Source organism: Trichogramma pretiosum, unplaced genomic scaffold, assembly GCF_000599845.2.
Source record: "Trichogramma pretiosum strain Unisexual culture from Peru unplaced genomic scaffold, Tpre_2.0 scaffold14, whole genome shotgun sequence".
In the NCBI taxonomy this organism is placed as follows: Eukaryota; Metazoa; Arthropoda; class Insecta; order Hymenoptera; family Trichogrammatidae; genus Trichogramma; species Trichogramma pretiosum.
The window spans coordinates 969,956-988,547 of record NW_019641706.1 but is presented as its reverse complement, the minus strand read 5'-3'; the positions used below and the strand labels follow the sequence as shown (position 1 = coordinate 988,547).

General features: G+C 44.5%; 1 protein-coding gene across 2 annotated transcripts in view; it reads right to left on the bottom strand.

Annotated features, from left to right (window-relative positions):
• Nucleotides 1-18,592, bottom strand: part of LOC106657176 (protein tincar) — a 114,606-nt gene that overhangs the window by 48,171 nt on the left and 47,843 nt on the right. For both annotated transcript variants that reach the window (XM_023462950.1, XM_023462951.1), the window contains exon 3: nucleotides 8,272-8,370. The gene's annotated coding sequence lies outside the window, so the exon portion shown is untranslated. The remainder of the gene's footprint in view (nucleotides 1-8,271; nucleotides 8,371-18,592) is intronic.

Here is an 18,592-nt window from a genome sequence, read left to right as displayed (position 1 = left end):
TTGCTCTGTACCATACTTGGCTCCAAATCTTGATTTGAAATTTTTAAAAGATATGATAAATTACAAAGAAATTGATGAAAAAGTGTCACAGGTTGCCATAAAAAAAATTATTAACCATCTGTGGTATTTAATTCCAGAGACTGCCTCTTTATCATTTTTCGATGATACCATTTCATTAGAGTTTAAAAGAAAAATGATAATAAACTTAAAGAAAAAAGTAGATTGCGAAGAAATTTTACCTACATGCAAGCGTATAGTTACAAATATGGTAGACGCCATAAGTTTTTCAGAAAATGAAATTTATGATTTCATAAACGAAAATTCGCTCAACTTTTTTTCAAGATTTGAGATAAAAAAGGATTTTCTAGAAATTGATCCAGGTCTATGGAAGGACAATCCAGATTATCAACAAGGATTTGCAATTGTTGAAAATTTGAGAATGGTAAATGATACAGCAGAAAGAATATGATTCACTTAGTAACAAACTACAATAATATTCTTACCAAAGATGACGAACAAAAACTTTACTTGCTGCAATTAATTAGAGAATATAATAAAAAATTTCCAAATGCAAATAAATCTACGCTTTGTCAGGAAGAATAAAATTTTTTTTGTTTATAATTATTAAAATAAAGTGAAAAGTCCTGTTTTTCTGCAAATATTGTTTTTAACTTTTTTCAACAAAATCCTTTTTATAATAATAACATTTTATACTAAAATTTATAATAAAATATAATAATAAAATTTTAGCTTGAATTTAAAAAAAGAAATCGAAAAAATAATTTCGATTGCATATATTGTATTTGTGTCACCCTTGAAATGCCCTTGAAAAAAAAACAAAGTCTTATTCAATGGTAAAATTTTTCACTCTTTTCAAATCTGAAGTGAAAATGGGGGTCACCGCATAAAATATCAATTTTTGGTTCTCTGTACCTTTTAGGTTATGTTCAAGGTCAAATTCAAGGTCACCATTCGATTCCTCGTAAAAAAATACGTCGGATATGGTGTTTTTGATTTTTACATCAAAGGAATATTTTGAATCTGTAAACAATTCAATAAATCGGGATTTGAACAAGAAATGAATTAAAATTAAAAACATGAATGCTCGTGGAGGCACGGGTTAAAATTATTTTTATGCGCTGAAATTTTGCACAGCTCATTTTTTTAGGGTAACAATCACTTTTCCGTCCGGGGCGGGCCGATAGAAAAAATTTCAGTTTCTTAATGCCAGTCTAATATATACGTATACGTTTATAATAACGGCTCGTTTCGCGCATACATATGCAAACTCTTCAAGACTAGCCACTCGACTATAATGCAGCGAAGAAAGAAAAAAAACAAAAAAGAAGGAAAAGTAAAAAAGAAAAAGTATAAAAAAAAAAAGAAAGATTGAGAGCTCGCGAGGAAGGAAGGAAGGAAGGCGACGAGAGCGTGGCGCGCGCGTATATGCGTGAAAAACTTTTAATTATAATCTACGTGGCATGAAAATTCAAAAGGACTCGAGACGTTGTGCCGCGGTACCATAAGCGAGTTTTTTTTTCATGGTAAAAAATTTGCATTCAACGCGTGCGGTGCGCGCGTGTAAGAGAGAAAGGAGAGCGAGGAGGGGGGGAGAGAACGACCGATGCGTGGCTGCATATGAATACCTTGTATATGTTTAGATTCTTTTTTTTTTATTTTTCCACTTTTTTTCTTTCTCGTGTACCGGCGAGAATAATTCAATGCGCCGTAACTACATTGTTGTATACAACGTCGCGTGGCGTGCCAACGCGAAACTTTTTACATATACCTACACACACGCACGACCACACACGACTTCATTTTGCGCGTGGGACATAGAAGTTTCGGATCAATCAGTGGCCGCGACTCGACGATCTCGCGCACGCGTCGACTCGCTCGGAGTCTCGTTGGCCCGCCGCCAATGTCTTATCGATGCCTGGATATCTTCCGGGCCAATTACAAGCGCATAGATATATAACGCTACAACAGCAGCAGCCGCAAGAAAACACACATCGCCCTTTCGCGAGAGTCCAGAGGTCACGCACGCACACATACCCGATGAATTTCTTTGGATAGCATCCAGCGTGCTCCGCGTGTCTTTACGGAGAATGTATATAAGGCAACGGATGTGCGACTCCGCGCGCGCGGGTCACGTGCGCGCCGCGACTCGAAGCTTCGGCTATCTCCTCCTCCTTTTGTTATATACTTATATGCATCGCGCGTAGAAAATATATATTGGATTCCGGCCAAAATGAGCGAAATTCTGAATACGAAACAATGGCAAAAAGAAAATACATAGTCGCGGTACCCTTGCGTAGATTCAATTTTTGCCAGAGCAGCTTATACTCTTTCGCATACTGCACGTATGCGATGTAACGGTATAGCGTTGAAAAATTCACGAGGTGGCCATAAATATATCAGTCGCACCTTGACAACTCAATTTTTATCATGGTTCGGCGAGAGAGAGAGTCGAAAAAATAAACAACTGCTACATAATCCTTATCCCGTTGCAATCTCTCTCGTTGGAGCGCAGGAAGCTTTGCAGCTCGCGCGCGCGCGAACTGTCACTCATTCGCGGTCGGCCTCGCGAATTATGTATAGCTGCGCGCGAGGATCGAGGCGCGCGCACGATAGAGATGTTACGGTATTTAATATAGCTGTATATCGCCGGGTGAACTATTCAACTGTTGGTATACCGGACTCGCGATATCAATTTCACGGTTCTCGATATACACAACACGTGTATAGCAATAGTATAAATTCAACCGAGCGTAGTAGTGACTGACCAATCAGAAAAAAAAGGAAGGCGAGTAACAGCTACACAGCCGCGAAAGGCTATCGATCTTATTCTCTGACTCCCTATCTCTTCATATATAAATGTATATACATGGTTCGGATGCTATATACATTGCACTGATGGATACATAAAAACAGAGCTCGCGCAAGAAAAAAAGCACGACGAGGGAGAGCTGCTGCCACTGCTCGAGTGCATGAGTCACGAGAGAGAGAGTGGCATCAGTCACACTTGGATTACTTATCGAATCATGTCGAAACGCGTTTGCGATACTTTTCTCTCCTCTCTCTCTCTCTCTTTTACTCTCTCGAGTGGTGTGCCACGATGTTGTGCGGGTGCTACATTATTACGATCGCGAGGCGCGCAGGCAGTACATATATCTCTCCTCGCTCGCTCGCGCTCGAATCTTTCGCCCTTCTTTTTTTTCGCCGCTTTCTACTCTCTTACTTACGCGAGAGAGAATCTAACTTATAAATATCCCGCGCTTATAAGGGGGTGCACGAGCAAAAAAAAAAACGCAATATATATTTTAGCCATCCACGGCAGCAACGGCACTTACACCACCACGGGTATGTATAAGCAATCATTCGCGCTGCTGCGCCGATAAGTGTCAATTTGCGGGCAAACTCGACGGAGATCGATATAGTTGCCTGTGAGTGTGTGTGTGCGTGTGTACGTCGAAGCAGCAGCAACGAAACGCATCTGTATACGGGCCCGATCGCAATCTCGTGCCTATTACCAATGTCCCTCTCTGCCTCTATTTATATGTGTGTACGCCGGTCATTCGACAATCCCATTACTGGCGAGCGCGACGGCCACCGCTGAAACTCGAGAGTTTGCCCGCTGCGCTTCTATATACATATGTTTATATACACATTCGACGAGGCGATCTCCCGTACATGGTCACCATCGTCACTACCACCACGGTATATAGTGTACGAGCTCGAACTGTACGCAATGCGAAATAGAATCGCTTTAATGTACACATCCGTCCGGGCCGAGTCGTGGCTGTTGCCACTGCTGTTGCAATTGCTACTGTTAATGCAACTGTGGCCTATGGCTGCTGCTGCAAGCTCCAATGCAGCTAGGGGCCGTCTATGTAGTGGGTATTATGCGCGATACACACGTAAATCACTGCCCCGCCGCGAGTTGTATAGCTCGACTCGCGTCGCACGTATAGAAATGCAGCTTGCGAGCGAGCGATGATTATTTTTGGCTCTCTGACGCGTGTATATGTGCATGTATAGAAACTCCCCAATCCCCGTAACCTCTAGCGCCACGCACGACTGTATTTTACATTGTAATTGGGGATCGCAGAGGGTATTTTTATACCTCCCGCGACTGTTTATTACGATCGCGACTACTGCTGCTATACTCGAGTTTCAAAGAGCGCAAAATCGAAAAAGAGAGGAGGAAAAAAAAATTATTACGAGCACGAGATATTTGTATTTTATACAGAACTCGCGAGAAATCGAGAATCGAACGCAACACAAAAAATGACGGAGAAGCAGGGGGTAAATGATCAAAATGTGCGCGCAGTACGTATACCCGTTATTACACGCGTATGCGCTCGCAAATACACAGATTTTCACAAAAGGGATCGATCTTGCTGCGTACGCATCTACCCGCGGACGAGCATGTATGAGCAGCAGAGCACAGTACAATAATGAAGCTTCGAATCTCGCGTCGCGTAGTGGTAAATATGTTTTTGCCGATATACAAATATGCACGCGCGTATGTGCGCGTCTCTCTCTCTCTCTCTCTCGGCAGCTCAAAGCCGCTTCATTACGTGTTCTGGTATTTACAGGGCGCGTGCGACGGATGCTGCTGCGCGTTCGAGAAAATCCCTCTTGATTAATCCCCTTATACGTCATAAAAAAAAAGGGAGTGAGAGGGATAAAAAACATAAATAAATGCGCATTTTTTCGACTCATCGACTTTTTCATCAACGACGCATACAGCAGAACGCTGTCTGACTCATTTACAGCTCCTGTAATGGGATATCGAATTACCTATACACACATAGTGGCAGGACAGGTAGCCAATAATATTTTTTTTCGCCTCTTTTTTTAATGTCACAAAGCGCCAAATGACACACGCGACAAAGTTAATGCCGAACATAAAAAATTTCTCTCACCTCGTTTTCAACAGTAGTCGCGGTTATGAAGTACGCGTATACCTATTCGAATCACCGCAGCACCCCCCCTATATATATACACAGTACAGTGACATTCGAGTCATGCCTCGCTTCGCGAATACAGAGAAAGAGCAGCGCAAAAAAAATGGGAGTAAAAGTACACGATCGCGCGCGGCTCGTTTCAACGTTTCACGGCACGATCGCGTTAAAAATACTCGAGTCGTCGTCGTCGTTTCGCGATATGCGCGTGCGGCAATACAGGGCCACATCGCGATACTGGAAATTCAAGCAGCACGCGACTCGTTTTAATATATTTTTTTTTTCGCAAAAAAGAGAGACCTCGAGAAAAAAAATGCCATACTGCGTATGATATTATATACACTTTTCACGCGCGCATCTTAACGCTTTCTAGGTCTGGCGCACGTGCGTGTACATACGATAGGTACTGTAACACCTCGTGCGTCGCTTTCGCGTAGCGCGGTAATACGTCAACCGGCGAGGAAAGGAAAAATTCTCTATCGCCAACGAGCGAACGAGTAAGAGAAGAAGCTGGAGAAAGGAAAAGAGAAATTGTCAGTACCTACGTTGCGCTATATGCGAGTCGCGTTGCATTAGCGATGCACACCCGGGCGAAGCTGGAAGAGTGGCGTGTACCATCATGTGCACGCGTCGCGGCGGCGGCGGCGAGAGTGAGAAGCGCAACGGGCGCGTTGAGGCGCACGAAAAAGCTGCGGGGGTGGTGTTAGAGGGTATATATAAGTATACACGTGGAGGGTATGAGAGAGATAGTCACGGCTGCTGCTGCTGCTGCTGCTACGCGAGAGAGAGAGAAAGAGACTCGATACGCATCAAATATTCACGCAGCGAAGTCAAGTCAGCCCTGAAAAATCGTACTCTCTTGCTACGGCAGCAGCAGCAGCAGCAGCTATCACACCTATACCAGCGCACACATCGGAATCTCTATGCCTCTCGATAGGTGTACGCAGGAGGGAGGAGAGGACGTAACCCTTACTACGGAGTACTATACGCGCGCGCGAGTGATCGATAGCGAGTACGCGAGAAAAAGTATCGTTACGTACGTACGAACGAACGAGACTACTACGCGAGATGCGCCGAGGCTTGCGAAATAAAAGAAAGATAGTAGTTGCAATAATAGTAAAAAAAAAGGAGGAGAGAAAATCCCGTCTCGACGTCGACGCTATACATATATACCTGGTTCTGATGCCGCTGCCACGTCGAATTTTCCATATTGCCTTTGTGAAAAACTTTGTATACAAAACTTCCTCTTCTTTTTTTCTATATGTGTACAACACGATGGGTATACGAACGATAAAATACATCGGGGCTAAACGCGCTAGTCTAGCTTAGTGTGGGCGTAGTAGCAGGATGCATATAGAGATCGATTACTTTCTCGCGCGTCTGCTGCCGTCTAAAACTTGCTCGATTTCATGCCTACTCCCGTCGGATACGATATATATACTACTACGAAAAAAATATGGTTTATACACGTTGGTGTCTTCTCGCACACAGGCGAAAAAAAAGAATATAAGGAAACGAAAGGAAAGAAGCCTCGCCTGCACCACCAGCGCCACCGACGTCGCCACTACATATATAATATATTATACACGAAATACGTCTCGATCGTATGTCGTCGTAGTCGTTGAGCAAGCGAGGGTTGCTTGGTTTGCGAGAAGCGGCATGAGCTCTCTCAAGGAAGTTGCGACGTCGTCGCCGCTGCTGTACTACCGATCGACGAGACTGAAAGATCTCCCTAATCCCGCATATCAAGCCCATATATATAGGATGCCGCCATCCCCTTAGGCGATAGCAGCAGCAGCAGCAGCAGCAGCAGCAGCAGTAGCAGTGACAGCATCGGCTATATAAGGATCTTGCCTCGAAATATCCACGACGCGGCGTTATGTGTGCGCACGAAACAACAGTTCTTGGGGCCGTCAAATTTGTCAATATATATTCGCACGCGGGCGTAAAACGTGCGGCAATAATCGTTAATGGCTCGACCCGAGGAGAGGAGAATCTACGCGTTAGACGATCGAACGTCCAATTTTGTGCGCGCGGCCACAGCTGCGATATATACACGAATAATAATACTACAAACCAAAGCTCGTCGATGCTACTGTTGCTGCTGCGCGAGAAAATATCATATAATTTCAGCCCCGCAACGGCAGCAGAGAGTGTGGCGAAACTAATGCGCGCGGCGCGGAGCTAACAGAGAGAAAAACCATCAAATTGCACACTCCCATATACGTACATACGTACACCCACGCACACCCTCGCACGTATTATTATAGTGTGTATTTGAGCGAGCGGAGAGTAGAGCAGCGGGGCAGATATACATTTATGTTTACTAGCCTGGCCAAAGGCTCGTAAAAGCTCGAACTCGCGCGAGCGACGACGATCTCGTCACTCTGGAATAATAAAGTTTTTCCGTGCTATATACACATCTATTCTGCACGTTAACGCGTTTATGTGTACACATTCGAGCCTGCGCCGCGCAAAAAGCATATACTCAATTAGTTCGCGATGGTGGAGAAAAAAAAAGTTAGTTGTTAAAAGCCCCGATACACAAATAAAGCTCGTTGCGTTAAAATGGAACGAACGCGCGAGCTTCGACGCGCGCGCACCGGATGGTATAACGGGATGATAAAATAACAAAAAAATAAAGCAAAAAAAAAAGTACAAAAAAACAGAAAACACGTCTCACTTACTCGCGCTACGTTGAATATTATATCGCTTGTAAACGGCGAGGAAAAACAATAGCCGCGCGCAAAGATTTTGCGGCTACCTGCTGCCGCTGCCGCTATGTATTTTATTATTTTTGGGCTCCTCTTTACGTGCACGCAAGTTGATAAAGTTTTATACTCGCGTTTATATATTACTAACGCGCCGTAGTAAGCTCGCGGCAACCGCTCGCGAGATGAGATTTAATTGAAATTCAAAACTTCGGGGCACGAATTATATCTCACCGGTGGATTGGATAATATAAGTCTTGCCGTTCGCTCTCTCTCTCTCTCTCTCTCTCTCTCTCTCTCTACCTCGAAAAGAAGAAGCGGCAAAGTAAAAGACGACGACGAAGAAGAAGACGAATATCTCGGCTTTTACTTTTGCTTAGATAAGTGAAAAGTATTTCCTCCGCACAGCCGCTGGGTTTATTATAATCTCCTCTGGTTAATAATAAAGAGCTGTGCCGCTCGTTCGCCGTGTAAAACTCGCTGCTGCTGCTGCTGCTAGCTGCAGCATCATTGTCTGTCTGTGCCTATATATGTATGTATTGCATCCAGCAGCAGCTTTATATACTATATGGAGATAAATATTTACTTACCGCGTTCGTATCGCGCCGGCTTCGTTTTATCTCTCGTCGATCGTTTCGTTATCTCTCTCTCTCTCACGGCCTCACAATCGTCCTCGTCGTCGTCGTCGTCTGCAAATGAACATTTTCATGAATTTCAAAGCGATATACATATACATGTAGAGATACACACAATAGAGAGTGAGCAGTCATGGACCCACACGGCATACATGGAAAGCATTATTTTATCGCCGGCGCGTACCTATATATTCATACACGTTATACCGCGTTCGATGTGTGTATGATATTTCAATCTCACGACAATCGAAGCTTAACGTACTGCAGGCAATATATACTATCGATGGGCCAGCATCGAAAAAGCATGAAAAATAAATAGAGCATGAAAAGTGCCGAAATAAATATCGAATGGGATGCTGCTGCTGCTGCTGCTGGCTGCTCATATGCCACGTACATACATACATGCACACACAGCACTGGAAGAAAACAAGGGAGAGAGGGACGGCGCGCAGTAGACTAAGCTCGCAGCGGAAATCTAGAGGGTGAGGCGTGGAGGGGAGAGCAGCAGTAGTCGATGACTCACCCGAAAAGCTTCATCCTCTCTCTCATTTTCTCTTTTGGTCTCGCCCTATACGCGTACGCAACGCAGTCCTACAAAAGAGAGAGAGCCCTGAGCTTTTCTGGTTGCTCGCTCGCACGCATATATATACACGCAACAGCCTCTTGCTGCTGCTGCTGCTGCTGCTACACACGCAGCAGAGAGACTGTATTGCGAATGTCAGTGCGCCGCTGCTGCTCCCCCTTTATCAAGCGTGAATTTTCGAGCACACGACTACGGTACCTATACTAGACTACTATAACGTAACAGCAGCAGAAGCCAACAGCCAGCTATATAGTCGCGCGACGACGTGCCTTTATCCTCTCTCTCTCTCCTCTAGGTTTTCGAAGCTTGTTTCATCCAATGCGCCGATGTACGTACATATTGATGCGCTCCTGTGCGGATAATCTGCAGCGCCGGTATTGTACGCGCGCATTCGCGACTTGACACGCGAGCGAGAGAGGCGTTAGCTGCTGCCTATTTCTGCGTGTTACATATATACCTCGTCTGTGTATGCGCCTCGATGCGGATCGATGAAAATGTGCGTATCTCCTATACATACTCGGGCTTTCATCGGATTTTCCCCCCAGCAGCTAACGTGTATAACCCTTCGAGCGTTCCACTCGTTACGACGCAAAGTATGATACATTATGCAACTTACGAGATTGGAAAAAAACTTGTACACAGAGGGAGAGAAAAAGTTATAGTTTCTTCGCCGAGAGTTTTGCACATTTCTTAACTCGATCGGGATCGATCTGCTGCTGCTGCTGCTGCTGGGCGAGTATTCCGACAACTTTTTCTCACTCTTTCAATGTGCTGCAGGCAGGCAGCTTGTGCTTGTGCTCTATGTGCCTCATCAAAAACTTGCGTTCGTCGTCGTTGGCGTCGACGCCGCCGAGCTTTCAAAAGAAGAAACGTGCGGAGTTAAAAGCAGAGAGAGAGAGGGTATAGAGCCTCGCACGAAAGAGAGAAAAGTAAGCAAAGCGTTCAGTGAAAATTGCCGACTCGTGCAGCAGCACCACCACCACCACGCGCAGGGCCACAACCTAGCTGTAGTCTCGAAAGATTTTGCTACCTAGTACTACGATCATTCGGGTATAAGGAAGAAGAAGAAGAAGAAGGGAAGGCGGCGGCGAGACTCTTGATCCTGGGCCAGATTAAGGATATCAAAGGAGCATCCCCGAGATGATCCCCGTTAAGTATAAAGGGGCAGAGGGACGACGCACCGAACGGCGACACTCTTATACTACTACTACTACTACTACTACTACTGCTATTCGACGGAGCAGCTGCTACAGCACATAAAGGCGAGCTCAGTGCGGGCATTTGTTTACACGTGTCTTTTTCTATATGTATAAGGCATCGAGTGGCGCGCGGAACCCCCTTGCGTGCAAGAAAGCACAGCCTCGTTTACTTTTTTTCTCTTTCTTTTCGCGCACTCGAGCTTTTGTGTATACACGAGAGAGAGAAAGAGAAGCGTCGACGATTAAAAATATCAAATTTCGCCACTAGCTAGCTAGCTAGAGCTTCAGCTATAGAGCTTTAAGCCCGTGGTGGCATCTCTCGATTAATTATGCACGGAGCTTGCGTACACACGCGTAAACTGCAATTCGAATAATACCAACAACGCCGCTGCGAGCTTTTCTCGCAGCAGCAGCAGGCCGTGCGTCATTCGAGAGAAATAAGCTCGCGCAAAAAGCTCTTCTCTCTCTCTCCCTCTCTCTCTTTGTGCTTTACGTCGCGCAGTAGGCGACTCATTAGCTAGTTTAGAGAGAGAAAAGCGCCTGTTGCTCGCGTGCTGAAAATTGCTCGTTATCTCGGCTTACACACCTGCCCGGCCTAGACTCACGCGCACACACGTATGCTTTATGCATGTACGAGAATAATATCATTTTCCACAGCCATGCAAAAAAGCACAAAACAACGTAGGAAGCGAAGCTTGACTTACGATTTTTTCCCCGAAAGAGAACCGTATGTAAGCTACGCGATAAAAAGTTTTTCACGCGCGGCTCTCGGATATACTTTCTCTCTGTGTGACTCTCTCTCTCGCACGCCCTTTTTCCTATAATTACTTTTTTTTGTATTTTTTATCTACCGTTGCTGCTGCTGCCAGCGAAGCGACAATACGCATGCGAGTTAGCGCGCGCAAGCCCCGTAATAGCTCCGCATAATTGCCAAAATGAGAAGAAGAAGAAGAAGAAGAAGAAGCATAGGCAGCAGAAGTCGAAAGAGAGAGAGAGAGAGGAGCGGCGAACCGAGCTTATCCCCGGCTTTAGCGAAAATTACATTCACGTGATAAGCTTAAATAAGGTATATATCTGCGCTCTCTCGTGCGCTCTTTAGTATTTGTTTCTCCGAGTCGTATGGCAGCGAGGCGAGGCTCTCCTAGCCTATACACGTAGCTTGGGCCGAAAAGGACTCTGTACTCGTTTTATCGATCGTCGTCCCCCGCATATATGCACGCGCGTCGAGCGTGGCGGAGTCGAGTCAGGCTCTAGCGTATATATATATATATAGGTATAACGCGTATATATACCATACGCTGTTGCATACATATCTATATATAATGTGTATATACATAAGAGCGTCGTCGCGCGCCCGTACGCATCGTACATATTTCTATATCAGGCTTCGCGTCGCTGTTGCCGCGGCACACTCGACGTGCCGAGTGCGCGCGCGAGATGCAATTTATGCTTTTGAGAACATTCGTGAAAGGTATTGCTGCTCGTTTGTTTTGCAGCGCTAGTAGTTGTACTAGTAGTAGAAGCGACAGAGAAAAAAAGAAAGGGAAAAGGAAAGGAAAGGAAAGACTCCGAGGTGGAAGAAAAGCCAACACGTTCTTTTAGTAAATGACAAAATAGCGCGCGGGCGCGGCGCAATCAACTGTATTATGATATACCTTAATTTTTGAATACAGAGAGCTTATATAATCATCGTTTTAATTAATCCGTAAAATTGGCTCCATTTTATGAATTAGAGAAAAAGAGGGGAAAACTGTAGAATTTATAAATTGGAGGAAAAAGACCCTGGTTGATTATGCTCGATGTTTATGCTTAGATTTTGGCCAACGAAAGTTTCGAAAACTGAACATATACCAAGAAAAAAATGTGTAACGTTTTTTTAAACAATTTATCACAATGTAATGATCCAAGTTTACTTTTTTTTGTTATATGATGCATGCCAATAGCTATTCAAACAAGTCCCTAAATTTATTTTGTGTAGTTACAGTACACTTTATACTTTCAATATTTAGTTTATTGCTATTAGCATCTATAGCCTGTGCTCGATCACTATCGCTATCTGTATCTAGTTTTACAGTTAAGAGATTAGTTTCTGAATATTGTAGAAAGAAAAACTCGGAAATGATGATAGAAATAGAGACAAGAGCCAGTGGTTATATTTTATGGATATGGTACTTTGCCACTTGCAATTTTACAAATGATGGTACTCGCCATCTAGCGATGAAAATTAAAGCGGTATAAAAAGGGCCTACATTTGATAAATTTAATTGTTATTTTTCGTTTATTTAAAATGCGGTTAATATTTGTAACATAATTGTAGCAAAAACATATCCAAAATCAAGTCCATTACTTAATAATGCATTTTCAAAAATGCTCAATGATTATTTTTTGGTCATCGGGTCAATATTAATGTTGAGCATTTCTACTCAGGGTTTAGAACGCCCGACGTTGAAGTTTTCGTACGTATGCTGCCGTACCTATTGGAATTTCGCGAAGTGCACTATGTGGCTTGCTGGCGCAACACGAGTGCGCGTCAACTTCGAATTCCTTCCTCGCTGCCAATAAAGTACTAAAACGAGACTCTGCCACGCGCGCGGCAAAAGTCGGAGTCGCTCGCAAAACAGTCTAACACAATATAACGTATATCTGCCCAGAGAGCTCGAGACTGGATTTACTCTGACAAGTGTGTTCGTGCGCCACCACACTTACATATGCTTGCGCACACGGATTCAAAGTCACGTATATAGAATAAACGTAGTACCGAAGATAGCAGCGCGGGCGCATGCAAAAAAGCAGAGACGCGCGAAGCGAAGAAGCAAGAGAATGAGAAGAGCTTCGACCTTTCCCTTGGAAGTTATTTTTACTCTCGCTCACTCTCTTTCCTCTATCTTCCGGCTCAGTAAGGCCACAAAAGCCTATGCTGCTGCTGCTGCTGTTAGAATTGCACACACACTGCAGCGCAGCTGCTCCCTGTGGCTGTATAAGCTCGCTTGGACGCTTTGTATTCTCTCTCTCGCTATCTCTCGCTCGTTCGCTGCGTTTGACAGCCATCTTTGGGCGAAGCAGCAGATTTTGCCGGCGCATGCAAACACATAAACACACACACACACACACGTTAATGCATCGTTAAACCGACAACAAGGCAGTGGTTCAACAGCGCGGCTCTATATATATTGCATAAAAGCTGCATCGCTGCAATTTTGTATAATGGAAAAATAAAATCACGTCGTGACGGATGTAGCATATAATTCGATTTATCAAACGCGCTGCCAACTCCGCAGCTATCGAATCTTTCATGGTAAAAATTAATTCGATCACGAGCCGCGCGCTGTTACGTCGATTAATTCGAGAGCTGCAGCAGCAACGGGTTTAATTTGAATTTTATTATCCCCAGCTGCGCGCGCGGTCGTCGTTGTTCGCGCGCTCGCGTGAAAAGTTCGATTGGCGAATTCGAAATGAAATTCAAGTGCCTTGAACTTGCACTCTAGGCTCTCTGCGTGCCTGCCTGACTGTGCGCCGTATAATTGTCTCGATGAAAGGATCGCGGCATGATCGTGTCACGTCGCTCGCAGCGAATTGCTAATGACGCGATTCTCGGTTGGCTGTTTTTTTTTTTTTTTTTTTTTTTTTTTTTTTNTTTTTTTTTTTTTTTTTTTTTTTGTTCGCTCTTCGTTCTCGATCGATATTATTGTACATAGGTATAATTCCAGGTTGTTATTGGGCTACTCAAGATGCAGAGAGCACAAACACACGTATTCACACTCGTGTTCGTGCGAGTATACCTGCTGATAATTAATGCATCGTACCGGAGAAACGTCAGCGATGTATGTGCCAGACAGAATCATTAGTTCTAATAAAGCTACTCTACGTATACACACACACACACACACGTTGCGGATGAGCAATCCAATCCGGCTTATCCCCGCGCTATATACTACATAAGGGTCCATCCTCTTTGCATTATACATCGTGCTCTGGAGATATCGTTCTAATGAACACTACCATAATATCATGATTATTATTATCTTTACCATTATTATCATTATTATTATCACTGCTCAGGGTAATGTGCTACGTCGTATAGAAATAAACACCAACATGTGAAAAATATTATATCCGTTGCCCGAGTTCGCGGAATAAAATATCTACTCGAGGACGGAGCTGAAAAATAAACTGCGCGCCGCGGTTGTTCCTTCGACCCCAAAAATACGGGTCAATTACAATTGCTTTTGGCTATCATCCAAATCGGCTGTCTTCGCGTCGCTGTATATACAGCACTAGTCTGTATACATCCACTCCATATATGTATCGATCATTGTTTCCAGCCGACGACCTGAATTTTAGAAATTACCACGGCGCCCCAGTTATCGTTCGTTACATAAAACGCGAGTGTATGCCTTCGTTAACATTTCCGGGACTAACTCCTTTAATTTTTTTTTCTCGTTTTTGTATACGCGCAACTTTTACGACGCTGTATCATGAGCTTCACAAATTTTATACTATACAAAAGTCCCTCGCTCGCCGCCTGCATGAATGCAAAAAAAAAAAGAACAGCAACTCGAGAGTTAACGGTCGGACTCGCGAAAACGACTGCATGACAATCCGTATTTCGCGGTCGTGTTTATACGCGTTATGTAGGAGGAGGTATTATATACCTATAGTTCGCAGGCGCGCGCGAGTACAATTGTCTCTCGGTCTCTCGCCCGAAGTGCCTCCCGTCGCGTCGTCGTCGTCATCATCATATACACTCGTCGCGAGACGTGCGGCGGAGCTCGCTCGACGTTAAAAAGAGCAGTTACACGAGATTCTCGCAGCCGCAGAGAGAAAGTAATGGTCGCGCGTGGGATCAATCGTATTATATAAAAAAAAAGGCTTGTATATATGTGCAGCAGCAACAACACAACGGTATAAACGGAACAATAACTGCTGCTATACACAACGTGCGTCTGCTACACAACGTTTGTGCCGATGCGCGCACAGATCGCGGAATATATAACAGAAGCAATAGTGCAGCCAGTCAAGCACGGGCGTCAACGCTTTTGCCGATAGATCGAGCTTCTCTGCTATAATATTCGCTCACTCTATATACGCCTTTGGCGCGCATTACGCGCATTATCGGCTTCCGATTACGAAAGCCAAGCACGATGGCAAAATACAGAGAAAAGAAAAAGGGAGCGAGAGGGAGGGAATAAGAGCGCAGAGTTGAGAAGGTATCGGCGCTCGCCGATGCGCGCGCGGGGCTATTGCATTATCTATCTCTCTCTCTCATTCTCTATATCTATGCTGGTGTGCGCTGCAGCTAGCTCTGTTTTGTCGGGGCGCGAGTCACGACGACGACGGGGACGAGTGCGCAGACAGAATTTATGTACACTCGGGCAGTTCACAGCACAGTATAACAGCAGCAGCGAGTTCAAAGGCCATTATTCAGCCGGAGCGATGCTATACCGCAAGGAAAGTTTTTCCAAGCCCTCTAGAGAGAGAGAGAGAGACTCGTCGCTCGCTACTCGCCATCCGTTGATACCACGCTCGGCGGCGTTGCACCTACCACTATCTATTATATATACTCTCCACGTCGCGCGGCTACTCCGTACTATATAGATCGTTCGAAGCTCTTCGCTTTGCCAGCCGCGCGATGCTCGCAATTTAACCCGGACAAACTACCTTCGTTTGTTTGCACGGGCGCGTGCAGCAGCTAGTCCCACGGACAGACTTTCTTTTCTCTCTATTTGTATAGAGGAGCTAGCGCATCGAGCGAGATCTATCTCTCTTCTCTGTGCCTCTCTCTCGTTGCAGCGTATCGTGTGCGACACACGATATATCGATTTTATACCGCCGATAATCCGCGTTCGATTATTCCGTTTTCCGATCGCGTCGATCTTTTACCACCACTGCTGCTGCTGCTACGGCTCGCGCGTGTTTGCTCAGCACTCTTCGACGCGCGAATCAACGTCCTTTTACTCTCTCTCTCTCTCTCTCTCTCTCTCTCTCCCTCTGACTCGTATATTTTATATATATAGTATATAGCACGTTTTGCGCGCACGTGACTATGCATTTCTCTAGCCGTCTTTTTCCTTCTCTCCCTCCCTCCCTTCCTCTATCTCTCTGTTTCTCTGTATATACAATATGTTATAACTTGTGTGAACGTACGTATGTGTGCGAGTGTGCGACGAGCATTGCGTAATCCACGTGCAAAACCGCTGGCGTGCGCGCATTTTACCGATGTGCAGCAACGTACACTATATACCATACGAGCTAAAGAGAGAGTTGAAAAACCTTTTTACTGCACCAACGCGCCAACGTACCCTCTCTCTCTCTCTCTCTCTCTCTCTTTCCCCATACATAAGCGACGTGTGCGGAAAAGAGAGAGAGAGAGAGAAAAAATCGATTCGAGACTGACCCTCCTGCTGCCGCCGCCCGCGTGTCTAGCATGCTGCATTCGTACGATTTATTATTCTGCGCAGCAACTAAGCGGTTGGCTAGAAAAATTTTTTGACATTTGCTACTGTGCAGCACTAGTAGCAGTGGTAGGTGCTGACTCGTTTTAAACCTTCGCATTAAATACCCGTAGCAGCAGCAGCAGCTGTAACGAGTTTTTGACTTTCGTAATAGCTCGACTGAGTGAACCAAGTGTACTTTCGTTATTGCAAATGTGTTACACGCACCTGCCATTTTTTTGTCGCTCGTATAATATATTAAATACTGAGCACTGGTAACTACGTAAGAAGTCTAAATTCGTGATCTAAATGGGCAAAACTCCTCGAGTATCGTTAAACTTGTTATATTATCCTGGCCTGGAGAGAGTAGGCCGTGCCCGCGGCTATATAAGAGCAAAAAATATATGACCCAAGTAAAACATACAGTCATGAGTACAAACGTCTGTTACAGCTTAATCTCGAGCCCACCCTCTACCTCCACCTCCTCCTCGTCAATGAAATAAAAAAATATCCTACCTGCCAGTGCACGCGAGTCTATATACTTATATTCCCTTAAACTCCACCAACAGAGAAAAACTGGCGGGATATTATTTCTGGACTTTTCCAACTTTTTTGTGCGTGTGTGTGTGAGCCCCGATAGCTCTCTCTTTACCTCCCTCTCTCTCCTTTCTATCGTTAATCACGAGGGATGAACGTCCTCTCTCTCTCTCTTTTCTCTCTTTTCGAGCTAATATTAATGCTCATATCCAGGCAATCTAGAGGGAATTTCTTCTTTTTTTTTTACAAAATTTTGCAACCGCTTTATGCGACCGAGTCAACCAACCGCTCTTCTTGTCTCCTTTTTCTTTTTCTATACTCTATCTTTTTTTCCTCTCTTTTGTAATAATAAAGCTCGAGCTCAGTTGAGGTAAAGTTACACATTGCATCGGAGCAGCTTGAAGCCGAGAGTAAAACGATGAACAGAGAGGAATCGAGCCAGCAGCAGCAGCAGCTCGTGTCGACCGAGCCGAGCTGAAAGAATTTTACAGCCGCGTGCAGCTAGCTATAAGCTAGCTGGCGAGCTTGTCTTGCGTGAAGCGCACGCGCTCATTGCGGGTGATTACGAGAGTGAAGCAAGTGGCACAGCCAGCAAAACAATTATATCAAAATCATTATCCAATATAGCACCTAAAATCGAAAAAAAAGTAGGTACATTATAAATCCTATTAAAAATATTTTGTCACTTGCGAGTTTACAATACTCCATCTATTGGTGGAATCAAAAAACTCTTAATCAAACGTGACACCTTTGATGATAAGTGGAACGTACTTTATCAGGAATCCATAAAAAACTGCATTCATAAATGTTGAAAAGTATATAACAACAACATAATGCAAAATACTAACAAGTTCGTCTTGAAAAATTCCACTTCAAGAAAAAATTAACGAAGACATAGCACGTGCGACAATTCCAATAAGAGAATCGCTTAATCATTCGCACACGAAGAAAAATATGTTAATGCCGCATGCCGCTCGAGGAAACAAGTCGATGTCGTTTAATAGAAAAAAAATTCATGACTGCAGACTTTCGCTGCGCAGAATTTTCACACCATACCTAGCATATAGATATCATAACGACGTGCGCGCGACGACACCGGTACACACTGCACCTCGACACAACGCGCCGCGCATGTATATATGTAAGTCATGTAGCCGTATACATATACCGTATACGTACACTGCAATCTTACGGTACGGTATAAGAAAGGACGGAAGAAAAAAAAATAGAATAAGAAGCAGAAGAATAAGTAGAAAGAGTCAAGCCCTACGGAAAACGTTCGTACGTGTTTTTTGTCTCGTACGTGTCTGGAATCCTCGCTTGCTCGCTAGCGCGCGCGCGAAAACTTTAATTACACAAGTTTGGGATTTTAGTTTCGTCGCCTTGGACTCGCCTCGGCGCAGCAGCGGGAACAGCGTGAATTGGTAAAAGCTGGCTGCCGTGTATATACGCGCAGAGATCATGCGCAAGAGAGCGACAAAAGTTCAAAAACTTTTCGTCATCGGAGCATTGAAAGTAAATCTTAT